An 18186-nucleotide genomic window follows, 5' to 3' on the forward strand; every position below is an offset into this window, starting at 1 on the left:
ACCGCCGTCGCTTCTACTACTACCATTGCCTCTCTGTCAGATGGGAAGAGGCCAAACCTAGAGAAGGAAGATCAGACGAGAGAAGATAGAAGGAGGAAGGCGAAAGAAGAGCAGAGAAAGCAACAAGCGAAGAAGAAGAAGAAGGTGCTCACGTTTTCTCTTCCCCTGTACCTCCATACATATTCTTGCTGCTCTTGATGTGAGCCGTGAAGACAGAGAAGCCTGAGAAGCTATCGCCATCGCCAACATGGTTGCTGCTGTTATTCTTGCTTGCCGCCTACAGTCACTCTTGATGATGAACCCATGAACACGGAGGACGACCAACTAGAGAAAGGCGATGAATGGAACTCGGCCAAAGAGATAAGGATGGAGAAAAGAAAGAAAAAGAAAGAGAAGAAGTCGCTCCCTACTGTTGTTGCCATTATTACTGCCGTCGCCGTCGCCACCTCCTCTATTGCTGCCGCCGCCGGAGAAAGCAACAAATGACGATTCTCTATCGAAGAAGAAGAAGAAGAGGAAGAAGAAGACTGGAGTTCTTACTTTTCTTTACCAAAAAAAAAATTATAATAATAAATAAATAAATAAATAAAATAAAATAATATATATATATATATATATATATATACATGTTAAGAAAAAGAGATGGGCGGTTGCGCTGTTGTCGTCGCTGTCATGTTGCCGCGGTCGCTACTGAGTTGTTGTCGCTGCCGCTGCATGATGCCATCGCTGCTATCATCATCATTGTTGTCGCCGTTATTTCCGCAGTCACTTGCTACTGATGATGCACGCTGCCTTTGCTTTGGCTGATGTTGCTGCTCACTATCATTGTTGTTGCTGCCTGACTTCAAGCAATCTAGTCGCTATGATAGAGCAGTTCCAAACTTGGAACTCCATCTATTCTCACAACTCCTCATCGGTGGCTGCTGCAATTCCCGCTGTTACTTCATTTCCGATGATGTCCCTAATGCGCTGCCATTAACGTATACCACATTTGATGGTAGTACCGTCATTTCTCGAAGCCACCATAACTCTTTTTTCTTCTTCTCCTCCTCCTCCTCCTCCTCTCTCTCTCTCTCTCTCTCTCTCTCTCTCTCTCTTTGTGTTTCTCTCACCGGAGCCATGGGCGGTTCTCACAGCCTTGAGGGCCTTAGCCTCTTCGACTAGGAATCCGAATCCGAATACGAAGAACCAAAAGAAGCAATAGAAGAGACATTGCAATTGGATTCAGGAGCATGCGCATCGGATCCGAAACCCAAACCCGTTTCTCCGTCGATGATGTTGGTGCCAAGTTTCAAGCACTGAAACTCAAGTATTCCGCAAAGGCCTCTCTATCTTCTACCCTAATTCTGGTTGCAAAGCTGCGATCTTTCATGGTTTTGAAGGCCAGAGATGAAGTTCTGCAAGAGATACGAGGGGTACGTGCAGGGGACCGATGAGGATCTCCCCAGCGTTGGGCTCAATAAAAAAAAAAAACTCAAGAAGATGCTCAAGAGATGTCGCACCGATTTCAGAACCCATGAGAAGCATCAAAGAGATGATGAAGGCCGTGATTTGATTCCGATTGGGAAGTATCAGGGCCATTGCCAAGTATGTGATAACACTTTCTTTCCATCTCTCCTTAAGGAGATGTTAGTTGTTGTTGGCTGCTTCAATAAAAAGGCTCAGAAATTGGTGAAATTGCACTTAGTTTCTAGCTTTTAGAAATACTTCAAATGGTTTGGGAATAAATCGAGACGAGATCACGAAATGTTGATGCAACAAGGGAAGGACCTAGATACATATGCCATCATTAACGCTATTGCCATGAGGAAAATACTGAAGAAGTATGACAAGATTCATTACTCTAAACAAGGCCAAGAATTTTGATCAAAAGCGCAGAGTATGCACATTGACATCCTTCCGTCTCCATGGTTGTGTGAGCTAATGGCTTTCTACATTAACTTAAGAGCAAGCAAGAAGATCAACAATGTAACTCTTTCTGGGTTGTTCGGCCATTGTTCTCTTAAATTCAATGATGAAAAGTCAATTCCTACTTGTGGCCTATGTGATTCTGTGAAGCTTGACACTGATGTTCTTGAAGAGGTTTAATTATTAAGTGTTCTGAAGTTGGACTGGGATGAGATAACCAGAGTTTGACAGTGTGGAATAATGTGAAAATCTTTGCTGAGTGTCTCCAGAAAGCAGAGTTTAAGTCCGAGGAGAAATGAAATTACAATTATGTCACTACGTCATTTATGGGCTTTAAAGGCAATTAAATAGAGGGGTTTTAAAAAATCACCTCTATAATAAATTGGATATATTTTTTTTTAATTTTTAGAGTCGGTTTAGTTAAACCCCTCTACATTAATTTTTGGTTTTAAAAAAATAATTAAAAAAACCATCCCCCTCTCTCTCTCTCTCTCTCTCTCTCTCTCTCTCTCGCCCCTAATTCCTCCGCCCTCGCCTCGTGCCCGCCTCCCCAAACCCTCTACCCCTCCATCCTCAAACTCCGGCCCCACGACAACCCTCTCAGAACCCTCATCCCCTCCGCCACTGCGGCAACTGCTCTCTCCCTCGCCGCCTCCTCAGCCCGCCCTCTCAAGCCATCCCTCGCCACCGCCCCTATCTCTCAGTCCGAGACCCTCCCGGAATCACTCACCGACGATGAGAAAGTCCGCGCACTCGAAGACCACCTCACCTCTGATCCAGACGGCAAAACTCTCTACTCTTCTGCCTCACCTCCGGCGTGAGAAAGGGTTAGGGTTCCGGTGAGCTCCATTAATGAGGGTGAAGAAACAGAAGAGACACCGCAAGGCGGTGAGGTTCTACTCAGTGCACTTTGGATTCTGTGAACCCTACAAGGTCCTCTGCGATGGTACCTTCGTTCACCACCTCCTTCTCCATAGCCCGTTCCTACGGACAACGCTCTCCAGCGTCTCCTCGGAGCCTGTGTGCTACTTTTCTCCTCTCGCTGAGTCGTTGCTGAGCTCCAAGTGCTTGGTGAATCCCACTCTGAAGCTCTCAATGCCGCTCGCCAGCTTGTCACCATGAGGTTGCCCTCTTCACAGGATTTCTCTCTGTTCATGCCTTTTTTATTATTTTGATACGATTAAGGCATATGTTGTGCTCGGGTTTTTGTTGTTCCGGATGAGACCATGAGAAGAGGGTGAGCGCCACTCGCGCATAGAATCGATCATCGGAAAGTCGAATCTCAAGCACTTCTTTGTGCCCACGCAGGACGCTAATCTTCGAATGATTTCTTGTTGTCATTATTTAGACCTCTTTGATTTTTATGTTAATTGCAGATTTTGGTGGAACTATTCTTTTTGATTACCATATAGTTTTTGGTACGAGTTTGCAAATCTATCGATATGATTTTTATCGGGAACCTTAGAAATATGCCCCGATTTTTTTCATAATTGTTATTTCATATTGTGTGTGTATTATAAATTGATAAAAATTTTTGTTAAGAAATCTCTATAGTATCTGCTTGTATGTATTATAATAAATTTTTAGCAGGTTTTTTTGCAAGTAAGATCTTTGAGGACACATGATTCATTGATCATTCATCGATTTTTTTGGTCGTCAAGTTTTTTTCATATAAATTCGTAGATTGCTCGGTGTGTGATGGTTGTATGTTTTTTTACTCTCTATGCATGCTCGCAGTGCTCTTAAGCATTCATTCAGGGACATGCTAAGCATTGGTGGAAGGGTGCATGGTTTGGGGAAAAAAATTGCTCGATGAAATTTATTTGAAGCTACGCACTAGTACAGAGTTGATAATTTATATTTTTTTATCTTCATTTTGATTGTCATAATTTATTCATTAGCTATTGTGAAGTAGGTTATTAATGAAGATCTATATTTTTTTGGGTGAAGAGATACTTAGCAAGCAAAGTGGTACATTTGTGGGAATGTGTTGATCAAGTCGATGTCCGCTTGTTTGTCACTCTTATAAGATTTGATGAGGTACGCTTCATCTCTTAAGTGAAGAATATATTCTTTTTTTGGTCCCTGATGACTTTAACCACATTTTTGTAATGGTATTTCAGGCCTTGTACAATATTTAGTTTTTTTGTAATCGGAAGCAAAAATTTTTTTCAATTCTAAAAAGAAGATGCAATTTCTAGTATTCAAATTAGAAGTGTCTTATTAATTGTAGCTTTACATTAAGCAAGTATATCCTAGAAACTAGTATTCAAATCAAATGTAGCATATTGGATGCACTGCTTTTCCTTTGTTTAATTGCTAACAAAAATAAAAGCACGGCCAAGTCGAATTTGATAATAATTTTTTTCACTCAATTTTCGAATTGGCATTAAGAATTACTCCTCTTAAGTCTTAACTATTTTTACTTTTGACAAAAACTCAATTTCATCGAGCCGCTTTCCTTGCATAATTTTGTTGATAATGCTTTAGTTGCTAACTCGCCTCATTCTTTCATATTTCATGCAGGTTTATGTTGATCATTTCAAATGCAACAAGAAGCTGATACGAGAGTATCCAAACTGCTCAACTACACCAAAGACATATACCAAACCAAAGGCATGAACAGCTCCGCTAACATGGAACACATTATGTTTGATTCCTTACTTTCCAGTTTCCAGTTCATCCATTGCCATGGTCAATGAGGGTATATAATCTTAGGCATGAGAAAAAATAATTGGCAAAATTTATTCTAACTACTAAACTCTGTCATCTTTTTTGCCTTTTGAAGTATAAACACCAGTAATGAAAAATTTGACCATCTTTCTCATCATCTTCTTCACACTAGAAAACTCATTAACCTCGTGCATTGCTTGAAAGGGATATTGCCAACCTCCATGTCCAAGACAAGCTCCTTCTCTCATCGCCTTTTGGCCCCTCGAAAAGCATCACCTTCGACACCGATGGCAAAGGCCCCCTACATCGGCATCTCTAATGGCCATATACTCAAATGGAGAGGCTGTAGTCTTGGTTGGCAAGAGTTTGCCACCACTTCAAACATCATGTATATATATATATATAATACAGATACATATATAACTACTTAAGATAATATCTTATAAATTTTTTACTATTGTTTTAATTACTATATTTTCAGGACAAGTAACTATGATAGCATAAAATATTTCCATGTAAGTTTAGAGAGTAAATATGGGAGGCCATTGGGGTTGCAGCTTTAATAAAGGCACCGTGATCTTTACATCATCGATGCTTATTTTTGGATTATTAACTATTGGACTTGAGGGAGGAAAGGTAGCACAGAGTTGTCTGTGACTACTATGGTCGTTGATGATCAACCATTTGGGCTCACTAATGGTTTTGGATGTTGATCAACGTAATGACATGGTTTATTTCATCGATAACGAGTACTCATTTCCAAAGAAGGTGAATTATTCTAATTTATGGTTTTTCTTTTTTCTTTTTTTATTATTAATGCTGTTAGCTCTTTGAAAAATCTTCTTCATTATTCTCAAATTAAAGAAAATAATATATGTGATATGAAAAAAATTAAAACCCAAGTGCACCAACTCGAATCATTACTTGTTGCATCCGATTCAGTCATCAGCCTTATAAATGGGGTATTGTTTCAGTTTCCTTACTTTCCAGCTTTCAGTTCATCCATTGTCATTGCCAATGAGGGTATATAATGAAAAATGAATAGGGTCCACACTTGATCACATTCACAAGTCAAGATTCTGAGACCAAAAAAATACAATGCACGGGCATTAGCTTTTAACATGTGACACATGCCCATCAACCTCAAATTTGGATCCCATTATATGCATGCATCTTTTTGACCCTCAAATAGTTATCAGTTAGCCCTACCATGTGTCTCTCACTTGTTTATTTTTCTTTTTCTGCAGATAAACCTATCATGTGCGATGAAACTTACTAGTATATTTTTGCAATACTTTTAAATGTCTACATTAAACTAGTTATACTAGCCACTAGCTTATGTTAAAAGGTTCCTTTATCCGTTGTATGATCATTGTTATCATTAAATGTTATGACTTCTACCAAGAAAAATTCGATTTTTTTAACTTGCAGTACAGTAATTTAGGTTTTAGCTTGGTACTATTTTTTTGGGTTTTTTTCATCCGAGATATGAAATTGGAGAATCGGTATCGGTATGATGCTTTTATGAGGAAGAGGAAGTCCCTAATTGTATTTTTTATTGTTGTTTCTTTCTTGATTTTTGATTTTCAGAGAGCAATCCATTGAACCCAATGAGCAATGGAGGTGAGAGTGTTAAAGAAGAGGTGTCCCATGAATCTTCTGGAAGGCCACCATTTGCTATCCCGCAATCGATGAGGGAGGAGCAAGTGCAAAAATGCTCGTCAATTTTTTTATCTCATCCCAAAGTAAAGGGCTCTCCGAGTGATTTTTCCGGTGTGCTTTCCTCGAAAAGAAAGGCCTTTCAAAAGAGGAAATTGATGAGGCCTTCCGTCGTGTTCCTCGTAAGCCTTATATCATCCGACGATGTGCTTGTTCTTGGTGGTATAATTCTTCATGGTTTTTTTATAAGTTCTTACTATTGGATTTGGTTTTTGTGATGACTTGCGTGGATTCAAAGACCTTCAAATGCCGCAGTGCGTGGACTAACACCACAAACCAAGCTAATCAAGGTGATCATAAGTGTTTCTCTGCTTACGCATAACAACTATTGTTGCTTATATTTTTGGGGGAAAAACAGGGTTCTTTTTCTATGGATTTCAAATTTTGTTTATCTGTTTCTCAATATGTGACATAAAATTGATGCATTGAATGCATATAATGTATTTGCTTGCAAGGTTGCTTTTTATATTGTAGCTTCTATTATTTTTAACATTGTCTCTCCATGAGTAGTTTTCTTCGAAATATTTAGCATTTATCACGCCTTTCTTGACATGGAGGTCCGTGGATTATAAATTTCGATTTTTCTATTTCCTTAACAAGAAGCTCACCCTAATCCATCTCCGACTTTGCACCATTGCTCGGTGGTTCTTCTCCGGGTGCTAGTTTGCAAAGAACCCCGGCTTCAGTGGAACCATGCTTTGTTTGCTAATAGGTGTTCTTACTCGCTTCTAGAGCGAGAATCGGTGTTCTTTTTTTAAGGTATCACATAACTCTTTACCCAAAAAGCTGCGTTCGCATTTATATTATCTTTGTGGTCTATCCAAAGAATTGCTTCCGGAGCGTAAAACGCTTTTTGCATTTATTCATCTTGTGCAATTTATGACAGTTTGTTTTGTTTATAATGCATTCCATGTATCTGTAGAGAGGAAGCGTCTTGAACTTTTTATGGAGATGATGGATATGCAAATGAAGGAGATGAAATCCATGTCCAAATCTATTCGAGAATTGGAAATGAGAACAGAGAATGGCCGATATGAGGATAAATCGATAGGAGTGCATTCAATGGGCAATGGTATGTTAATCGGATAGGTATATAGGTATTCATCTCGCATCTTGATATGCATCTTGCTTGGGAAGTTTCCCTCCCTATCTCGGGGCCCTTTCTTTGGGTCTCTTTGTGTTGGATGTATTTTTCTTTATTTTTCAGTCATGTGTGTAGGTTTAATGACTTCCAAAAAAATAGTACCAAGCTAAAAACCTAAATTCCGCTTAGTATAGTTTTGTATTATGTGTATGTTTTATTTGGTCATTCTAAATACAAGATTGGATTTTGATCGAATAAAATTGGATTTTGTTTAATATTTTTGCAGATTTTGGAGAATTTATGGTTAAAGATCAAGAGGGTTCAAGATGAGAGGATACATGAAGCTTTTTTTACTTTTGTGTAATTAACTCAAAAAAATATTTTTTTAATGAAAGTACACAAATAGTGTAAAACACTTATATTTTGTTATTACTCAAAATACATTACACTTTAATTCATAACATGTCAATAATGGTCAATGAAATTGAATTTAGTATATTTTTGTATATAATGAAAATTTTATGTTTTTAATTTACAGGTTAACAAATTTATTTATTATTAATTGGAAAAAAAATAAAATTTAATTCAATTGAATGAACAAATTTAGAGGTGATTATAACCACCTTTAAAAGTATGAACATGCAAGATATTATTAGCTATAGAGGCGGTTATAACCGCCTCTACTACTTATAATTTTTAGAGGTGGTTATAACCACCTCTAAAACGATTAATGAAAAATTAGTAACTATAGAGGCGGTTATAACCGCCTTTACCACGTATAAGAAAGTAATGAAAACTTAGTAGTTATAGAGGCGGTTATAACCGCCTCAAAAAAACTATTGAAAGGTAAAGAAAACTTAATAGCTATAGAGACGGGTTATAACCGCCTCTAAAACTATCGGAAGGTAATGAAAAACTTAGTAGCTATAGAGGCGGTTATAACCGCCTACTCTTATTATTAAAAAAACCGCTTCAGTAAATAAAACTTACCCTCAACGGTTGAGTACAAACCGCATCTAAAGTGTAGAGCCCAGGGCTCGATACATGAGACAGTTTAGAGGCGGGTAAAAAACCAACACTATATCTTATAAAGGCGGTTATAACCGCCTCTATAGGGCTTTAAAACCGCCTCAAAAATACTTTTTTGGTGTAGTGTGTGGGCCTTATATAAGTGTTTGGCTTCACGGATCAGAGGATAATTGAAATGACTGTGAAAGAGTATGCTGATCATTGGCATAAAATTGCTTGTTTAGATTCCAACAAGAACAGTTGCTTTGTATTGCACTTCAAGGATTGACGTTTGATTAAGAAGTTCTGATAGTGATGGTGCTAAAAAGAGTTATAAATTATGTTGTTTATAAGTTTGTGTGCATGAGATCAAAAGGCACACGGACTCCACTTTATGTTGATGTATTTTGGTATTTTTTACATCCTTCACAATCTCACCTTATGTTCAATTTAAAATAATAATAATAATAATGTCTCTGATGTACAGTTCCCTGTCTTCAAGAAGATAATTTTGGTGGGAGTGTGTGCAAGAATGAAATAAAAAAAAAATAAATAATAATAATAATAATAATAATAAGTAAAAAAGGAAAAGGTATGGGCCCTCCTTTGATGCAATGAAAGCCAAGCTATGACTCATGTCTATTAAATATATAATGACATATCATAGTGATCAAATGCATGCATCCTCACCCGTGTAACTCATATTAAAAAGAAATAAAAAAAAAGAGCATGGCCCACCATGAAAGAGACACCTGCAAAGAAAATGAGAAAACATGCATATATATATATATATATATATATTCACGGGTTATCATTCATTAAAGAGAAGACTTCTAAAAAAGGGTGGTCCCACCATGCACATGGTATGATAACATGGATTTATATATATATTTTAAAACACCCGAAGCAAGAAAATAAATATATATATACTCATTCAAAACCCAAAAATAAATAAATAAATAAATGTTCATCTCAAGGCAGTGGCGGCATTAAGACATACAAAACAACAATGAGACATGTAATGTGATGATGAAGCATATGTAGCAGTTATGTTCAAATATATATGATGTGATATGGATATATAAAACCAAAGCCAAAGCAGTCAAGTCAAGACTCAAAATATGACAAAAGTTAAGATTTGAAGATCCGTATAAATCGACAAGTGAACTCAGCAATGTCAAGACATTAAAAGTCGAAGACCTAGAGCTTCACAAGTCAATATTTAAAAATTTATATAAATCGACAATTGGACTTAGCGGTTTCAAGACATCATAAGTCGAAGACCCAAAGAGTTTCACAAGTCAATATTAAAAAATCTATACAAATTGACAATTGAACTCAGTAGTCTCAAGACATCAAAAGTCGAAGACCCAAAGAGTTTCACAAGTCAATATTTGAAGACCCATATAAATCGATAATTGGACTCAACAAGGTCAAGACATCATAATTCGAAGACCCAAAGAGTTCCACAAGTTAATAGTTGAAAATCCATATAAATCGACAATTGAACTCAGCAGTGTCAAGACATCATAAGTCAAAGACCCAAAGAGTTTCACAAGTCAAGACTTGAAGAAAGCTTCACAAGCATAAAAGCTGAAGCTTATGAAAAGTCAAAATCAAGTTTATGATTCATCAAGTCAAGATGAATTTAAATTTCTTGTATTTTCAGTGAAATCCATGAATTCATATTTAGTGAAATCAATGAAATTGATTGTCACAACTTGTTCCCTTTGTTCACACTTATTTCTTAATCGAAGGTTCCTGAGACAATGTCCAGGGTAATTAACATTAAGGGCTTGCTCCCTAATGGAAGTCATGAACCCATAATCTCTTGGAGTCATATAAAAAAATAAATTTGAGAAAAAAAGGAGTCCACACATTTTATTTGACGACCTTGGTTAGTCAATGGACTTGTTCTGCAATTTTTCCCTGGCAACCAAACTTCCAACCAATAACTGCGAAGCTTTCTAACACAACTATATCGGTACATATTCACCATTTCCCTAATGAATGATGGGAAGACATGATGCTTAAAGACATAGCTAGAAAAATTAGACGTGTTCTTAAAGTTGATGATCAAACTGCAAATCTTAACAAGGCTAGATACGCTAGAGTGTGTGTGGAGATTGATCTTTCAGTTCCATTTAAGAGAGAATTTTGTCTTGGTGAGAATGGTGATAAATTCTTCATTAATATACTATATCAACAGCTCCCCACTTTTTGTTATCGGTGCGGGTTGATTGGTCACGGTGACGCCAACTGTAACTGACTTCTTGCATTTGCTTTGCCACCATAAGTGAATCCTGAGCTTGGCTCGAGTTCACAGATTAGTTTGCAAGAGTCTCGACTTTTCGGGTGCTTGGATGCAATTGTGCATCTTGGTCATGAGGCCTACACAAATCCAACAATTGCTCTGCCAGATTCTGACTTTAGATCATAGATGGTGGCTTCTCGGCGTCGGTGCAGTTGCGACTACAGTAAACGCAGTGGACATGGTACTTCCCTGGGATTTCTCTCACGTGAGCAGCACGTGCCATAACACCTTCTATCCATTGATGATCACGCTTCCAATCAATCCCACGTGGCTTCATTTCACTCTATTCGAGGAGGTAGCAGTCTTAGGGGGAGGAGTAGTGGCAGTCTTTCACACATCCCTTTAGATTCTCAAAAGTATTCCAATAATAAAGCTGTAGTTACTGTGGAAGCTACTAGATATGCTTTTAAGGGTCTTAAGGCGCCCTATCATGCCGTGTGTGACAATCCTCATCCATTGGGTAAAGGAAAGGCGAAGGTTGAGGCACGTCCACTCATGTCTTCTCACCATATGAACGATATGAAAGGCAACAATCTAATTAAGCAGAGCTCCGTCCCTATGGAATACTCTCAACAGATTTCTTCTCTTCAACGGTTTGTGGTGCCTAAGTCTGCAATAAAGAAAGGCAGAGCTATAGCCATGGAAGAAGATCTCCTAGCTATAGAGGCAGACTGCTTCTTGTTACTTCCCTTTCTACAAAACAACCAGAACATGGGAATGCCCCTCTCCGACATCACATTGAAATTGCAGAGAAAGTTGCAGAAGCTCTTAGATAATCAAGATCACGTGGATCTGATGAGGAAATGGAGTTCCAAGATGAGTCAGATGAGGATTCTATTACTGATTCGATAGAAGAACTCAACGATGAGATGACAATGAACCAAGCACAAGAGGGTCTCCGCAGGGGAGGTCTCACCTGTAGAGGATTTTAACAACAGGATGGTGCCCATAAGAAAGGTTATTTGGATGCTTGAACGGTTTCCTTGTATCCTCAGACTTTTCCTTTTTTATTGTTTTATGTGCTTTTTACGCAGTTATTGGTTAATATTATTTCATAGTTTTCCATGATACAAACTAACTTCATTTGTTAGAATTGTAGGGGGTTGATGAGCTCTGCCACTTTGCACCGTATCAAAAAGCTTATCAAGGATTATAACCCATAGATAATTGCTTTAGTTGAGACCAGAGCTAATGAAGCCTGTACTCACAAATTCTGTAGCAAATTTCGTAAGATTTTGTAGCTGGGCCGCGATTCCCTCTCAATGCTTCTTTGGAGGCATCCTTTTCTCTGGCAAAAATTCTTCGTCCTTGCTACTCCTGTAGTTTTCTCGCATTTGGCCTTGCACCTAGTAATCTTTTCCAAACCTGCTAGCATTTGGATCTTGTCTATTATCTATAATGGGCAGTTGATCAAGGCGCAGCGGGCTCAGTGGAGGGAACTTTTTCGCTAATCTTCTTTAAATTTTCCTCTTCTTATTTTGGGTGATTTTAATGCTATTTGATTTGATAATAATCATAAGAGCGGCAGTCGTAAGTCTAACTTTTTCGTGAGTTTATTGCCAAAAATGCTTTGTTGGACATCCACTACACGGGTCTTGACTTCACCTAATGCAATGGTCGTTCTGGCAAGGCACAAAGGATTGCCCGTTAGGATAGATGTCTAGCGAACTCCTCTTGGCTTTTGTTTTTTGGTTTTTATGTTGTTTTTCATTTACCTCATATTTCTTTTTATCAAGCCCCATTACTCTTATCTGTTAGAATTAGGAGCTCTTATTTCCATAAAGTCTTTCGTTTCAAAAACTTTTGACTTGATTATCTAGATTGTTACCAAGCTGTCAGATCTGCTCTAAATTTTAAACCTTATTCTTCTCGCCTCCATGCTTTTACCCATCTTCTTTGTAGATCTCATAATTTTTTGCTTAATTGGAGATCTTCTGGTCTCTCTTCCTTGGATAGAGACATTCTCAACCTGGAAACTAGGATTAAAGTGGTTGAATCTGAAGAAATGAGTAAGGTTACCTCTTTTGCTAGTCATGCCATTAATAAATCTTCTGAGCTTCATTCTTTGTATGAGAATTTTAACTCCCTTCTTAAGCAAAACTATATCAAATCGGCTCAGAAGTTTAGGATGCTTTGGGTTTACAATGGTGATCTTAACACCAGTTTTTTTCACACATGTGCTTATGCCAATTGCTACAAGAACTCCATCTTTAGTATTACTGATTCAAGTGGTATAGTGCATACTGATAGGGAAAATATTGAGTCTATTTTCCTAAACATTTCTCTACATTATTGACAAAGAGTGATTATTCCTCCTTTTCCAGTTTGCTTGATCTCTTTCCTATTGATTTTCCAAAAATTTCCTCGGCAGATTGTAGTCTTCTAACGAGGCCAATTACCAAGAATGAGATTCATAGTACTCTGATGTCCTTATCTAATAGAAAGCATATGGGGCCTGATGGTTTTAACATGAAATTTTACAAATTTTTTTGGAATGATTTAGAGACTCATATGTTTCAAGCTATTACTTATTTATGAAACATGCTAATTTTCCAAAATCCTGGGGTCAAACTTTCGTGGCTTTTATTCCAAAGATTCCTAATTCAAAGCATGTTGCAGATTTCTGTCCTATTTCACTTTGCAATATCTGTTATAAAATCATTTCAAAGCTTTTAGCCAATAGACTTTCAATTGTTCTTCCTAAGTTAATTGGTAAAGAGCAAGCTGGCTTTGTTAAGGGTTGCACCTCTGTTGATCACATTATTGTGATCCATGAAGTTGTGCATTCCCTTAATAATAGCTTCAGAGACTCTCCTAGGATGACTATTAAGGTTAACATCGAGAAAGCCTATGATTTAGTTAGTTGGGAAGTTATTCTTGTCACCCTAGCTAAAATGGGATTTCATATTGTTTGGATAACTTGGATAAAGCTTGTATTTTGCTTCCTTTTCTCTATTAATAAATGGTCCTTCAACCAGTTTTATCTCTTCTTCCCAGGGTATTAAGTAAAGGGATCCTCTTTCCTCTTTTCTGTTTATTCTTGTAGCCCAAAATCTGACTTATTACCTTAATCATGCTCTTTTTCTTGATTTAATCTCGGGCTTTGATCAGAGAATGGTCCACAATTTTAATCATTTGATGTATGCAGATGGCTTGATTTTAGTTTCTAGGGCCAACAGGAAGGTGGTCAGATGCATTAAACTTGTCTGAACTTTTACCACCTGATCTCCGGCTACAAACCTAATAATTCTAAGTCGGCTATGTATTTTCTTGTTTGGTTTAATAAGCATGTAGCTAATAGAATTAGTTCAATCCTTAATTTTAGGATCGAGAAATTTCCCTTGACTTACCTGGGTGTAACCATTTCTCCTAAGAGGCTTAACATTTCAAACTTCAATAAGATGATCTCCAAGATTGAAAATCTTATGGCCTTTTGGGGTAATCAGCACATTTCTCAGGCTGGTAAGATTATTCTTATTAACAGTACTCTTATGGCTACACCTAGTTATTTGATTAATGTTTATCCCATCCCTGATTCAATCGTAGACTAGGTTTCAAAAGTAGCTAGGAAATTTCTTTGGTCTACATGTGGCAATGGTAGTGGCATTCCTCTTATTAATTGGTCAACTGTTACCTTACCAAAATCTGAGGGGGGTCTTGGAGTTAGGGACCTTAATTAGAATTTGGAGACATGCTTGCTTCTCTAAACATATCTTTCATTATTTGAACATCAACAGTTTTTTCTGGATCGACATTGCAAATCTCAAGTAACCTCTTATTCATCCTTGGAATTTTTCAACTCTGCCGAAGTGTTCCTAGTTTTTTTTTGTGGGTTTTGCCACTATTTAGATCATATTAAGCCTCATCTTAGTATTAGGGAAGGCAATACTCTCATTGTGTCTTTCTTGAAAGACCAATGGTGCTTTGAAGTCCCTATTTCACTCAAACCTACTTTTCTTAATATGGATTATGTTGATAATGACTTTGCTATTGCAGATCTAATTCTTCATTCTAATTGGAATTTTAGCCAAATTTCTAATTTGCTTAGCATTCATTTGAACTCCCCGGCTCTCAATTCTCCTCCAATTTGTGCTGATAAAAACCGATGGATGTGGGATCATCATCCTAATGGTCACACCATTATCTCTACTGTTTATCAACAACTCATTTAGAGTAAGGGGTTCCATGAAAATTGGGTCGGAGAAACATCTGGAATCTTTTATTAAAACTCGGGTGTTTCTTCATACTGTGAATGTTTGCCACGATATGACTTGTGGAATTTGCAGTTTGAGCGCGGAAAACATTGCTCATTTGTTTGAAAACTGTGGTAAAACTCAGGCAATTTGGAATGCAATAGAAGAGATCTCTGGACACCAGTTAAAGCCAAGATCTAGCATCTCTGTTGGAATTTGAATTCAAAACACCTTGGCTAAAATTGATATTTGGAGAGCCTCTATTATTGCAGTTGCTCTTTGGCACAGTTGGAAATGCCGTTGTAATTGATCTTCCACCAAGAGCCTTTTGAGCCCCAGAGAATTGCCAATTTGGACGTGAGTCATGCCAAGGAATTCCACAAAGCTAGAGATTTCAATCTAAGATCTTTTATTAGCAATACTTTTAATCCTTGTTCAGAGTATAACTATCTTTTTGTGGATGTAGGTTGGAATGAATTGACAAAGAAGGAAGGTCTAGGTTTTGCTATTATCTCCTCTAAAAGAGCTTTTATCCATGCAGGTTGTAAACGAGCGGAGGAAGATTCAAGCTTGGAAGTGGGACTAATGGCGTTGGATTTTGGTTTAGAAGTTGTGCCAAGATGGACTCACAATATTCACACCATTTTTACCGATTGCCTGGCTGCTAAATTTTCAGTTACTGATTTCGATGGAGCTGTTTTTTGGCTGAGAATTGAATCAATCAGAGAATCAATCGCTTCATTGAAAATCTGGACCTTGATATCTCAGTTATTCCTAGGAGTTGGAAAATTCTTGCTGACAAATTAGCTTCACATGGTCGTTCTGAGCATTGCCTTTCTTTTTTTCATCAAGGCCTGTATCTTCCCCAGTGGCTTATGGAAGCTATCCACTCTTTTGGGTTTTATTAGTTCATGTTCTAGTTTTGTGGTGATTTGTTTTTGTTTGCTTTTTAGAGTAGTTTTGTCCTTCTTGGTTGTGTGCCTTTGTTTGTTTTCAGTCTTTTGCATTTCAATAAAATCAGCTAGGAAGGCTCTTTCCCGCCAAAAACTGTATTGTGCTTTCATTGCTATGTCATCATGAATGGAGGACATTCTTATGCTTAATAGACTGCACATTTGAATTGAGTGATGTTTTTTTATGAGACTTCTTGTCAAGTTCTTAAGCCTGATTTCAGTTATATGCATAACTAAAATCAGACTAGTGTTTTTAAGACAAACTTTTTACCGGAAAAACACTGAAAAATCCATTCACAATTTCACATACAGTGGAGAAAAATTGGGTGATCTAGCAATTATGGAAAGAATCTTCTAGGGCAACAATACCATTCGTATTAAAAATAATGACAGCATTTGTGATTAGATTATTGGTTGAGTGTGATTGACAACAAGAAATATTATTCAAGGCAAAAAGAAGCAATAGAAAAAAAAAATCATCAAATGCATCATTCCTGATTTCTTCCATTAGGCTTCGTTTGGTTCGAGTGAGGGAGGGAGGGAGGGGTGAGGGAGTAAGGAGGGGAGGAGTATGGAGGGTTTGAAAAATTTTTATGTTTGGTTCAATGGAGGGGTAATCTATTTTTTTTTGTTTGGTTAGAAGAAGGGGTAAGGAGGAGTGAGGAGAGATCTGATATGTATTTTACTAATTGGCCCTTTTATATAAAATTGATCATAATACTTTTTTATACATATCTAAAAGATTATTTTGTACAAACTTTGTTAATATTAAAATTGAGATTAATATTAGTAATAATATTATTTGTATAACTCAATTTTTTATATTTGTTTATCATTCTTATATTATTATTATTATTTTAAAAAAATATTATTATTAATCTTCAATTAACACATTAAAAAATAAGACAAATAATAATAATTGTTATTATTATTATGAAATTAGATTTAAAAAGGATATTATTGTAATTTCTCAAATTGATAAAGGATACTTTGGTCTTTTCATAAAGATTTAAACATTAAAATTTGTTTAATAATCCCACTCCTCCAAAAGACCCCAATTTGGAGGAGTGGGATATGAGGGGTTTGGTCAAACTCCTCCTCCTCCTCACTCCCCCAACCAAACAACCTTTACCCCTCCTAACTCCCTCTCACCCCTCCAAAAACCTCCAACCAAACAAGGGGTTAATGTAAAGACTTAAAAGAGAGGAATTGCATGGAGCATCCCTCCCATTTTGTCAATGGAGTAAAAAGTCCTTTGACTTTTCCATATCCCTTATAAGTCCTCCCTTTTCTACAGAAATACTTTCAAGTCCAACAGTCCACTAACGGTGTTAAAAACAGAGTAAAATGACGGGATTGCCCTCAGTTGGTTATAAAATTTTGAAAATGTAATATAGTTAAAGTAACCATCACATCACATCCCCATACTCATTTCTTCTTCTCCCGAGTAAAGAAAGGCTTTTCGCCTTCCTCCATCGAACGACCATATCGCAGTGCCCGACGGCTGCTCGTGTCGGTGCTACTCGAGAAAAAGGAGAAAGCTTGAGAGCATCCTTGCCTTTCCTGCTTTGGACACTCGAAGGGAAAAAGGTTCGAAGGCCGACAGTATTGGAGGCCAACACCCTTTTGGTTAGTCTTATCTTGCATTTATAGTTTATTGTTTGTTAAATTGGATTATCATTGTTCATAAGCCACGAAATTCCTTGAAATCTCTTGACGAAGACATGAAATTTGAGTGTGTAGTTAGTTTGTACAATAGGTTTGTGCCCCTAATTTTCGCTTGTAATGAATAAATCCGCATCGAATGCATGAAAACAAATGTCTTATGTGCATGTAATCTCTAATAACGTTGATATCAACATGTGGAATTTATTTTTAGGGATGATTTACAAAATGTATTTGATGTTCAATGCTAACAATCTCATACTCGATAAGATTGTATCTCTTTAGTTGTATTATAAATGGATGATTAACATTTAGAACCAAAGAAGATGTGAATGGATCATTAACATTTAGGATTCATGCATTTTTTTATTATGAATAGGATTACTATCGATGGTTATTGTTTACATTTATGTTGTTCTGCTCAATTACTGTATGACAATTGCTTTCGACCGTGAGTTGTTGTTGATATTATGGGCAATTTATATTATTTGGGAAAGATATAGTGGGTTATGACTTTGTTATTCAATAAGTATATGTCAGTCCCGACCAGCTTTTGTTTTTGTTTGTGTGATTAGGAAGATTATGGGTGACAATTCAGAAATCTTGTGAATGGACATTGTTATTTAGCACCGCTTGTTGATACCATCAACCAGCTTGAAGAAGATGATG

The 18186-nt window shown here is 37.1% G+C and overlaps 1 long non-coding RNA gene and 1 pseudogene across 1 annotated transcript; both read left to right on the top strand.

The window, feature by feature from the left end:
• The first annotated feature begins 1389 nt into the window (after positions 1-1389).
• Positions 1390-2088, top strand: LOC120277665 (annotated as a pseudogene).
• A 9057-nt stretch (positions 2089-11145) lies between these two features.
• On the top strand, positions 11146-15946 carry LOC120277116. Its single transcript, XR_005541466.1, has 2 exons — positions 11146-11663; positions 15441-15946. It is a non-coding gene; the product is annotated as an uncharacterized LOC120277116 (long non-coding RNA).
• The last annotated feature ends 2240 nt before the right edge of the window (positions 15947-18186 follow it).

Source organism: Dioscorea cayenensis, chromosome 15, assembly GCF_009730915.1.
Source record: "Dioscorea cayenensis subsp. rotundata cultivar TDr96_F1 chromosome 15, TDr96_F1_v2_PseudoChromosome.rev07_lg8_w22 25.fasta, whole genome shotgun sequence".
NCBI classification, from domain to species: Eukaryota; Viridiplantae; Streptophyta; class Magnoliopsida; order Dioscoreales; family Dioscoreaceae; genus Dioscorea; species Dioscorea cayenensis.